This window comes from Manihot esculenta, chromosome 17, assembly GCF_001659605.2.
Source record: "Manihot esculenta cultivar AM560-2 chromosome 17, M.esculenta_v8, whole genome shotgun sequence".
In the NCBI taxonomy this organism is placed as follows: Eukaryota; Viridiplantae; Streptophyta; class Magnoliopsida; order Malpighiales; family Euphorbiaceae; genus Manihot; species Manihot esculenta.
The window spans coordinates 407377-418510 of record NC_035177.2 but is presented as its reverse complement, the minus strand read 5'-3'; positions in this window follow the sequence as shown (position 1 = coordinate 418510).

Below are 11134 nucleotides of genomic sequence, written 5' to 3'. Positions count from 1 at the left end.
CAGGTTAAGCCTTGGTACAGAGAAAGAGTTTTTATTTTTCACAGAAAAAATGTATAATCATGTATGAGATTTACAGGTACACAGAGAGTATAGCAGGCTTGCTACGGGTTCTGGCGGCCTTAAGCCGACCTGAATCCTAGCGCCGGTGACGGTCCGTTTTAGGGTCGTTTACAGAGATTGGTATCAGAGCCCTTGGTTCATATGATCGGACCTATAGAGAGAGTGTCGGGCTCATAGAGGTTACAGTTGGTCAAGCACAATAGGAAATCATGTCCACTAGGATAGGATGTTGAGTCCTATTTTTTTTGATGCTATGAGATGCATATGCATGTGCTTTATGTTTGAGATATATGTTTATGTGCTGATATGCTATGGTATGTGTTGTTTTTTCAGAGAGTTAAGATGCGAGGAACTCGTCGATCAGCTCGATTGACTGGAGTCCCATCAGATAGTGAGGGATTAGCTGCTCGTCCTCCTACATTGCCGAGGGCAAGGTCTCAGAGATCTAGCAGGGAAGGCATGTCAATAGACCCTAGAAGGTCTGTAGACGAGAGCAGAAGAGGCATAGTTAGAGGAGGTAGATCAGAGGAGGTTGAGGGAGGCTATGGAGACTGATCCGTCTATGGATGAAGGTATGGGAGAATCCCAGGGAGGTATTCAGACCTCAGGTTTTGACTATCCAACTGTTTCCCAATATCCAGAGTATCCGATGGAGGGTATGTCGGAGTACTCTCGTGTTGACCCATATCCTTCATACATGCCATACATGCCATATATGCCTTATCCTTATCATTACCCACCATATCCTATGTATCCACCCTCCCCTATCCATCCAAGTGCAACACACCCAGAAATAAATGAACCAGTACCCCCACCACCACAAACAGAACCAGTAGCCCCTGTTGCCCAAACGCAGCAACCTAGTTCATCTGGAAGTAAAGTAAAGATGACTGAGTACCTAAAATTGGATGCTCCTAAGTTCAACACAGGAGATGATCCATTTGAGTACTTGAGAACTGTGAAGATGATTACTGAAGAGTTGGGTGCAGATGACAGTAGAGCCATTGAGATGGCGGGATTTACACTAAAGTGTAAGAAGGCTCGGGAATGGTTTAAGAACTATATCGAGCCTAGAATGACCAGTATGTCGTGGGGAGAGTTTGCTAATGAGTTTGCAGGATGGGCTTTTCCTGACAGCTCCAGAGAGATGAAGATAATAGAGTTTGAACAGTTGAGACAAACAGATGAAATGAGTGTGGATGAATTCACAGATAAGTTCCTGGATTTGCTTCAGTACGTGGGTCAGGCCTATGATACTGATCAGAAGAAAGCAAGAAGATATACCATGAGACTTCATCCCAGGTATTCTTCTTTGATCCTTCCAGCTGAAAAGGAGAGTTTTCACTCTATTGTGGACGCAGCCAGGAAGATGGAAGCTAGTGCTAACATTCAGAAACAGTCAAAGGCACACGCTTCGGGTTCTAAGGCTCCTACTACAGGCAGTAAGAGATGGGATAGAGCGAAAGGAACAAAGAGTAGGTTCTGGAGTAAAGTCAAGTCTGGTCTGGGAATAGGTAGTGGCTCAAGCTCTGGCACAGCTCCAGTGTGTAGACGATGTGGAAAATCACATGGAGGAGTTTGTCGGTTGGGATCCACAGCTTGTTTTCGATGTGGACAGGAAGGGCATATTGCTCGGGATTGTCCGCAGATGACTTTTGCACCATCCCAGCAGATGAGTTCTGGTAGTGTGGTACAGCCAGTTGTTCGGCCAGCAGCTTCAGTCATGCCGCAGAGTAGTGGCAGAGGTAGAGGGAGAGGGGCAGCCTCTACTTCAGCAGCAGGTTCCCGAGGTGGAAATCCGGTAGCCCCAGCACGGATTTTCACAGTGACACAGGAGGAGGCTAATACATCGAACACAGTGCTGTCAGGTAATCTCATCATTGGGTGTTCAGATGTGTATGCTTTGATGGACCCCGGTGCTTCTCATTCCTTTATTGCTTCGAGAGCCATTGAGAGATTGGGTTTGATCAGTTCTGAGTTAGAGTATCCTCTCTGGGTCAGTGGACCCAAGTGTGACCCATCAGTGGCAGTGTCAGTCTGTCGCTTTAGTCCAGTGTTCATAGAGGGTAGATACCTTCCAGCTGACCTTGTGGTTCTAGATTTGACAGATTTTGACGTCATTCTAGGGATGGATTGGTTATCTACATATGGTGCTACCTTGGACTGTAGAGACAAGGTAGTTAGTCTCAGAGACCAGGATGGGTCGGAGTATGTCTTCAGAGGAGATAGGAGAGGTACACCCAGAGGTCTGATTTCAGCCCTTCAGGCTTGTCGTTTGCTTAGGAGGGGTTGTCAGGGGTTTCTAGCTCATGTGAGAGAGCTAGACAGTCAGGTTAGGGAACCAGCTTCGATACCAGTAGTTCGAGAGTTTCCAGATGTGTTCCCAGACGACTTATCAGGACTACTGCCTGGTAGGGAGATAGAGTTTGAAATTGAATTATTGCCTGGTACCAGACCTATCTCTATTCCTCCCTACAGGATGGCACCAGCAGAGTTAAAAGAGTTGAAAGAACAATTGCAGGACTTGGTAGATAAGGGTTTCATCCGCCCTAGTACCTCACCTTGGGGTGCTCCAGTGCTCTTTGTCAGAAAGAAGGATGGATCCCTTAGACTTTGTATTGACTACAGACAGTTAAACAAGGTCACTACCAAGAATAGATATCCTTTGCCTAGGATTGATGATCTATTTGACCAGCTAGCTGGAGCAAGTTGTTTCTCGAAAATAGATCTGAGATCCGGATATCATCAGTTGAGAGTTAGAGAGGCAGATATGCCTAAGACAGCATTCAGGACCAGATATAGGCACTATGAGTTCTTAGTGATGCCGTTCGGGTTGACTAATGCCCCTGCAGCATTCATGGATCTCATGAACAGAGTTTTCAGCGAGTTTATGGATCACTTTGTGATTGTCTTTATCGATGACATATTAGTGTATTCCAGAGATGCGGAGGAGCATGCCCAGCATCTGAGGACAGTTCTGCAGACACTGAGAGAGCATGGTTTATATGCCAAGTTCTCAAAGTGTGAGTTTTGGTTAAGGAGCATTTCCTTCTTGGGACATGTAGTATCAGCTGATGGGATTGAGGTAGACCCCAAGAAGATAGAGGCTGTAGCTAACTGGCCCAGGCCCACTACAGTGACAGAGATAAAAAGCTTTCTGGGACTGGCAGGATACTACAGGAGGTTCGTACAGGACTTCTCAAAGATAGCAGCTCCTATGACCAAATTGACTCAGAAGAACCAGAAGTTTATCTGGTCAGATCAGTGTGAAGAGAGCTTTGAGGAGCTCAAGAGGAGATTGACCACAGCACCAGTGTTAGCTCTGCCTGTTAGTGATGAGGATTTCACAGTGTTCTGTGATGCATCTCGAGTGGGATTGGGTTGTGTTCTGATGCAGCAGGATAGAGTGATTGCTTATGCTTCTAGACAGTTGAAGAAGCACGAGTTGAATTACCCCACCCATGATCTAGAGATGGCAGCAGTTATCTTTGCACTTAAGATGTGGCGGCATTACCTCTATGGGGTGAAATGCGAGATCTTTACTGATCACAAAAGTTTACAGTACATCTTAAGCCAGAGAGAATTGAATTTGAGACAGAGAAGATGGGTAGAATTGCTCAGTGATTACGATTGTAAGATCCAGTATCATCCGGGTAAGGCGAATGTCGTGGCAGACGCCCTAAGCCGGAAGTCACTAGGCAGTTTATCCCATATAGCAGCAGAGCGGAGACCAGTAGTGATGGAGCTTTATAAGCTCATTAAGGAGGGGTTACAGTTAGAGTTATCTGGTACAGGTGCGTTGATAGCACAGATGAGAGTGACACCAGTGTTTCTGGAGCAGATAGCTCAGAGACAGCACGAGGACCCTGAGTTGATGAAAATTACCAGGACTGTTTAGTCGGGCCACAGTGCAGAGTTTAAATTTGACAGCCAAGGGATCCTTCGCTATGGAGTCGACTTTGTGTACCAGATAGTAGAGGTCTGAAGGAAGACATTATGAGGGAAGCTCATAATGCAAGGTATAGTGTTTACCCAGGAGCCACTAAGATGTATCAAGACCTGAAAAGGGTGTATTGGTGGCCAGCCATGAAGAAGGAAGTGGCGCAGTTTGTGACAGCCTGTGAGACTTGTCAGCGGGTGAAATTAGAACATCAGAAGCCGGCTGGAATGCTTAACCCACTGCCGATTCCAGAATGGAAATGGGAAAACATAGCTATGGATTTTGTAGTGGGCTTACCAGCAACGTCCAACAGGATAGACTCTATATGGGTGATTGTGGACAGACTCATGAAATCTGCTCATTTCATTCCAGTTAGGAGTAACTATTCTGTAGATAAGTTGGCACAGGTTTATCTGGATGAGATAGTGACATTGCATGGAGTCCCAGTGTCTATAGTTTCAGACAGAGGACCTCAATTCACCTCCAGATTTTGGCGAAGTCTGCAGAGTGCGATGGGCACAAGATTAGAGTTTAGTACTGCTTTCCACCCACAGACTGATGGGCAGTCAGAGAGGACCATCCAGACCATTGAGGATATGCTCAGAATGTGTGTGTTAGACTTTGGCGGTTCTTGGAGGTAGCATCTACCTTTGGTGGAGTTTGCCTACAATAACAGTCATCATGCTAGCATTGGGATGGCTCCTTATGAAGCGTTATATGGGAGGAAGTGCAGATCACCTGTTTGCTGGGAAGAGGTAGGAGAGAAAGCTCTTGCAGGACCAGAGTTGGTAGAGATTACCAGTAGAACAGTGCCTGTGATCAGAGAAAGGATCAGAACAGCACAGAGTAGACAGAAGAGCTATGCAGATATTCGCAGGAAACTATTAGAGTTTCAGGAGGGAGATTGGGTATTGCTGAAAGTGTCTCCAATGAAAGGAGTGGTTCGTTTTGGGAAGAAGGGTAAGTTAGCTCCACGGTACATTGGACCCTTTGAGATTTTACAGAGGATCGGAAATGTATCATATAAGCTAGATTTACCTACTTCTATGGAAAAGATTCACCCGGTGTTTCATGTTTCTATGCTACGGAAGTTTGTGTCAGATCCAGATCAGGTTGTTAGTGAGCCTGATGTGGAGATTCTTGGAGATCTCACCTATATAGAGCAGCCAGTACGGATTCTGGACACACAGATCAGACAGCTAAGGAACAAGGAGATTCCGATGGTGAAAGTTTTATGGAACCACCATAACTTGGAAGAGTGCACTTGGGAGACGCGAGAGTCTATGCTTCAGCAGTATCCACATCTATTTTGAGGTTATTTTTCCTCCTTTTGTTGTGATTATTGTTTGTTTTAGGAACATCCGAGGACGAATGTTCTTAAGGGGGGGAGAATGTAATACCCGGCTAGAATCCGGCACCGGAATTCCTGTCGTCCGGTGGAATCCGGGGTGTCGGAATTCTATAAAAGGGTAGGATTTATGTTTTACTAAGTGTTATGATGTGTTTTAATGTTTTAAAGTTAAATGGAATTAAGTTTTGAGTTGAAATGAACCAAGGCAGTTGAGCCAAGTTCGGCCGCCGAAGGTAAGTTCGGCCGCCGAAAGTGCCCAATGTTCGGCTTTCGAAGTGTAATGTTCGGCCCCTGAATGTTGCATGGTTTTGCATGCGATTGGGCAGCCGAAGCTGAGGTGGCCAGTTAGCTGAGTCGATATGTTGGACAGGTGTTAACACCAACTTGTCGCCAGAAGCTTGGCCACGTCTTCTAGGCCTCATCTGCAAGTGTTTTCAGCAGCTCATATAGAATTTCTGTTTGTTTGCTAAGTGTTTGAGGGTTTTGAGCTTAAAAGTTGAGTTGTGAGGTTTAAGGTGTTTGAAGGAGAATTTGTCCAAACCTTCACGTGAGAAGTGTTCATCTTCTTGTTTTACAGGAGGTAAGTAAAGATTTTGAACCTGTTTTTATGTTTTCTAAAGGTTTTATGGGAGTTATGAAAGGAGATGCATGCTTAGTTTATAAATGGTGGTTTTGATGATTTATGCATGTATATATGCTTATGTGTTATGTTTGATTTGTTGTTTGGGGTTATTAGATAGTTTTGGACCCCTGTGACCATATACTTAGGTATATGTGTGTTGAGGAGTTGATATATGCATGTGTGCAGATGTTGAAGGGAAGGAAGAGCTTGGTTTGCCGTCGGGCTGAGTTCTGGAAGAACTCAGGTTCGGCAGCCAAAGGTTCATTCGGCCGCCGAACCTCTTGCATGGTGGCTTCGGCTGCCACATATTGCCCCCGCAAGTTTGGAGGTTCGGCTCTGTCTGGGGGATTCGGCCGCCGAAGGTGCCGCCGAAGGTTAGAGACTTTCGTCTCTGGAGTGTGTTTTGGCTCCCGAAACTTGCCCCCGAAAGGGTTCGGCCGCCGAAGATTGAGTTTCGGCCGCCGAAGGTGCTTAAGTTTCGTCTCTGGAGAGGACTTTCGGCCGCCGAACCTGTCGCCGAAAGTGTTCTGTCCAGCTTTTCTTTTGCATGCTTTGCATGAGTTTTAGAGTGAGTTGAAGGGAATTCTTGGGGAGTTTAATAGAGTTATTGTAAATTAGTTTGGTCCCTCATTTGAGTCTTTCTGTGCTTACACAGATCAGAGGAACCAGAGAGAGCAGCAGTGAATACTGCTCTAGAGTTTACTGAACCTGCAGAGTCAGTCCAGAGCCAGAGGTGAGTGGAACTAAACTGATTACTCTTTTTAATTGACATTAACTGCTTTTGGCATCTTTCATGCATCATGTTTATGCAATAGGTTGATTGCATTAGAATCCACAAAGATGTTGCATTGCATAGTGATATTGTTGATGTGAGTAAATGCTGAATGATCTAGTAGTTCCAGACAGGAAGTCCAGGAGCCTTTGACTACGCCCTGGCAGGTATAGTAAAGACCAGGAGCCTTTGACTACGCCCTGGCAATGGTAAGTACAGAGGTGTTATACATATATATATATTACAGGAAGACCAGGTGCTCGATTCTACGCCCTGGCACAGAGTTACTGGAACTATGTGGTGACAGGTTTACTCTTGATGTGGCTTGTCTGTGTTATGATGCATTCCATCAGATCATATTTAAATAAATTGTTTTATTGTACTACTCACTGGGCTATAGAGCTCATCCCACTCCCTTAACCCCAGTCTTGCAGGTTCATTGTACAGTGTACAGGGGAAGTCCAGAAGAGTACAGGAAGAGAGAAGAGACTTGTAATAAGTTTAGAGTGGACATGTAATTTTAAAGAGATGTACCAGTTGTGTTTATTCAGTTAGAATTGTGCTTGACTTAGTACTTTTAAAGTTGTAAATCTTTGGTTATATACATGATCTGTATATGTATGTGTTTTTTTTCAGAATATGTGAAAAACCAGGCTTAACAGGTATGTAACAACCCATCTAGAGCAAGCTCTAGTCAGGGGTACAGAGTACAGAGTATAGAGACAGTGCATGCACAGGTTAAGCCTTGGTACAGAGAAAAGAGTTTTTATTTTCACAGAAAATGTATGATCATGTATGAGATTTACAGGTACACAGAGAGTATAGCAGGCTTGCTACGGGTTCTGGCGGCCTTAAGCCGACCTGAATCCTAGCGCCGGTGACGGTCCGTTTTGGGGTCGTTACAAGCTTCACCCTCTGACACACTTCGCAGGCTGACACAAACTGTGCCACTTCTCTCTTCATAGCTGGCCACCAATAAACCTTCTTCAGATCTTGATACATCTTGGTGGCTCCGGGGTGAACGCTGTATCTTGCATTATGAGCCTCTCTCATAATGTCTCCTTTTAGCCCTATATCATCTGGTACACACAATCGACTCCCATAGCGGAGGATCCCCTTACCGTCAAATCTGAACTCACTGTCCTTGCCTGACTGAACAGTCCTAGCAATCCTCACTAGCTCTGGGTCCTCATGCTGTTTCTGAGCCACTTGCTCCAGAAATACAGGTGTCACTCTCATCTGGGCCACTAAAGCACCTGTACCAGACAACTCCAACTGTAGACCTTCCTCAATGAGCTTGTAAAACTCCTTCACCACTGGTCTCCTCTCTACCGTGATGTGGGATAGACTGCCTAGTGACTTCCGGCTTAGGGCGTCTGCCACAACATTCGCCTTACCCAGATGATACTGAATCTTGCAATCATAGTCACTCAGCAACTCTACCCATCTCCTCTGTCTCAAGTTCAAATCTCGTTGACTCAGGATGTACTGCAGACTTTTATGATCCGTGAAGATCTCACATTTAACCCCATAGAGGTAGTGCCTCCACATCTTGAGTGCAAAGATTGCTGCTGCCATCTCAAGGTCATGTGTGGGGTAATTCAACTCATGCTTCTTTAGCTGTCTAGAAGCATAAGCAATCACCCTCTCATTTTACATTAGTACACAACCCAGTCCCACACGGGACACATCACAAAAGACTGTAAAGTCCTCATCACTAGATGGCAGAGCTAACACTGGTGCTGAAGTCAACCTCTTCTTAAGCTCTTCAAAACTCTCTTCGCATTGGTCGGTCCACACAAACTTTTGATTCTTCCTGGTTAACCTGGTCAGAAGAGCTGCAATTTTCGAAAAGTCCTGAACGAACCTCCTGTAGTAACCTGCCAAACCCAAGAAACTTCTAATCTCTGTTACTGAAGTGGGTCTAGGCCAGTTAGCCACTGCTTCTACCTTCTTGGGGTCCACCTCTATTCCATTTTCCGACACTACATGTCCCAAGAATGAAATGCTCCTCAGCCAGAACTCACACTTGGAGAACTTGGCATACAAGCCATGCTCCCTCAAGGTCTGTAGAACCAACCTCAGATGATGGGCATGCTCCTCTGCATTCCTGGAATACACTAAGATATCATCTATGAAGACAATAACAAAGTGATCCAGGTATTGACTAAACACTCTGTTCATGAGATCCATGAATGCTGCAGGGGCGTTGGTTAACCCGAACGGCATTACAAGGAACTCAAAATGCCCATATCTGGTCCTGAAAGTTGTTTTTGGCACATCTTCTTCCCTGATCCTCAGTTGATGGTACCCCGATCTCAGATCTATTTTGGAGAAACAACCCGTTTCTGCTAGCTGGTCGAATAGATCGTCGATCCTTGGCAATGGGTACTTGTTCTTGGTAGTGACTTTGTTCAACTGCCTGTAGTCGATACAAAGTCTAAGGGATCCATCCTTCTTTCTGACAAACAAGATTGGAGCACCCCAAGGTGAGGTACTCGATCGGATGAAACCCTTGTCTACCAACTCCTGCAACTGCTCTTTCAACTCTTTCAATTCTGCTGGTGCCATCCTGTAGGGAGGGATAGAGATCAGTCGGGTTCCAGGCATCAATTCTATCTCGAACTCTATCTCCCTAGCAGGTGGTAAACCTGGCAGTTCGTCTGGGAACACATCTAAAAATTCTCTAACCACTGGCACCGAGGCGGGCTCTCTAACCTGACTGCTAAGCTCTCTCACATGAGCCAAATACCCCTGACATCCCTTCCTAAGCAACCTACGAGCCTGAAGAGCTGATATCAGACCTCTAGGTGTACCCCTCCTATCTCCTCTAAAGACGACCTCTGACCCATCCTGACCTCTGAACCTGACTACCTTGTCCCTGCAATCCAAGGTAGCACCATGGGTAGATAACCAGTCCATCCCTAGAATGACGTCAAAGTCTGTCAAATCTAGAACCACAAGGTCGGTGGACAAGCATCTTCCCTCAACAAACACAGGACTACACTGGCAGACTGACTCTGCCACCGATGGATCACACTTGGGTCCACTGACCCAGAGAGGACACTCTAACTCAGAGATCATCAACCCCAACCTCTGGACGGCTCTCGGAGCAATAAAAGAATGAGATGCACCAGGGTCCATCAAGGCATACACATCTGAACAACCAATGACTAAGTTACCTGCCACCACGGTGTTAGATGCATCTGCCTCTTGCTGAGTCATTGTGAAGATCCATGCTGGAGCTGATGGACCTTCACCTCTAAAACCCGCTGAAGAAGAGGCTGCCCCTCTCCCTCTGCCTCTGCCACTGGCCTGAGTCATGGCTAGAGCTGCTGGCTGTGCTACACTACCTAAAGCTGTCTGCTGGGACTGTGCCATCGGGACTGCTCTTGGACATTCTCGAGCCATATGCCCCTCCTGACCACATCTGAAGCAAGCTGTCGTCCCAAGCCGACATACTCCCCTGTGTGGCTTACCACATCTTGCACAAACTGCATTGTCCGCACCAGAGCTTGAGCCACCTCCAAATCCCAGACTGGACTTAACCTTGTTCCAAAACTTGTTCTTCTTCGACTTCCTGTGGCCTCTGTCCCACTTTTTACTACCTGAAGCTGCTGCACCCAGAGAAGAAGAGCCTGGGGTCTTAGAACCAGAAGGCTGTGCCACTGACTATTTGACTTTCTCCTCGATGATAGCACTAGCCTCCATCCTCCTAGCCATATCCACTATGGCATGGAAGCTCTCCCTATCTGCGGACTGAATTAAGGAGGAATACCTGGAGTGAAGTTTCATGATATACCTCATTGACTTCTTTTAGTCTGTGTCAAGAGTTTGCCCTGCAAACGGCAACAGCTCCAAGAATCTGTCGGTGTACTCCTCTACACTCATTTCCTCTGTCTGCCTTAACTCTTCAAACTCAATCATATTCATCTCTCTTGAACTGTCAGGAAAAGCCCATCCCGCAAATTCATTTGCAAACTCCTCCCACAATAGGCTGCCCAACCTCGGGCTCACATAGTTCTTAAACCACTCACAGGCCTTTTTACATTTTAATGTGAACCCAGCCATCTGAATGGCTCTACTGTCATCTGCCCCTATCTCATCTGTAATCGTTTTGACCCTCTCAAGGTATACAAACGGGTCATCTCCGGTTTCAAACTGGGGAGCACCCAGCTTCATATAATCGGTCATCTTGACCTTGCTCCCACCAGATGAGCTAGGCTTAGGTATTTGGGTTTCTGGAACTGTGGGTTCTACTGATGGTGAAGGAGGTGCAACATTTTCTGAGGTAGGGTTTGCTGGATTTGGATAGTAAGGTGGGGGTGGATACATTGGGTATTGTGAATATGGTGGGTAGTAGGGTGGGTATGGCATCTGTGTGGGATA